The sequence below is a fragment of the Meleagris gallopavo genome, chromosome 1 (genome assembly GCF_000146605.3).
Source record: "Meleagris gallopavo isolate NT-WF06-2002-E0010 breed Aviagen turkey brand Nicholas breeding stock chromosome 1, Turkey_5.1, whole genome shotgun sequence".
In the NCBI taxonomy this organism is placed as follows: Eukaryota; Metazoa; Chordata; class Aves; order Galliformes; family Phasianidae; genus Meleagris; species Meleagris gallopavo.
Window position 1 is genome coordinate 141,112,532 of NC_015011.2, and position 970 is coordinate 141,113,501.

Consider the following 970-nt stretch of genomic DNA (forward strand, 5'->3'; position numbering starts at 1 on the left):
AAGGTCATCACTCTGGTGCAAGTGGCTCAGTGATTCAGCAGAAACCTGGAGAAACTGTTTCTAAGCCTTTGGTGCTGCCAGCAAAGATCTGCTCTGCTGCATAGAAACACAAGTATTTTGCTTCCCTAGATTTACGGGCCTGAAATCAGGCCAGGGATTTATCATTCCTGGAAAACAGAAGGGATAGGGTGAACTGTGACAGCCTGATTTACAAGATGGAGGTGGTGTATGCTGTAGGTTTGGTTAAGGCCTCCTATCCCATCCTCTCCCAAAAGGACTGAAGGAGTGACTGGATTTCCAGGTCACTGTATAGGTTTTCTTATACAGTATAGTCAGCTGGGCCTGTTTGCTTTGATATGTTTTTACACTCTCCTGCCTTGACCAAGTGCCCAGCCCTACTGAGGGCCAGCCTGTCCTGCAGGCAGTCACCTTTGCTGCAAGAAACTCTCCTGTACCTACAAGCTGAAAAGAGAAACCTTATCCTGCCCTAACAGAGCTCACAAGGACTGTACATTAATTACTGCGCAGTAGTACAAGAGATTCACGCTTTTGTGTCTTTAGATCTTGTCTGTTACAACCCAACTTGATCAAAAAGATCACCAGCCAAATTCTTTTTTCTGGTAAAGCCACAGGACAGTGTAATCCTGGCAGTATCTCTGAGGAGATTACTAGAAAGGAGGGTACATCGTGCCATACATGACTTTTAGCAGCCACCAATAAGATTCTAAAAGCATCAGAAACTTGTGAATTCATTCTCAATGTATATGCTGATGTCATGGTTTCATGATTTTTCATTATCGGTATTCCACATCATAACATCATGCAATGCACTGGGGGTTTGACTGCTGATGCTCAAGTTCCGGGTGCCTGTCCAGCGGAGAAGAGCAGCTACGTTTCCCCAGGGGGCTTTGCGGTCAGCGAGGAGATATAACTCCCGGCAAGGTCACCTGATGCTCTCTTCTTGCCTGCG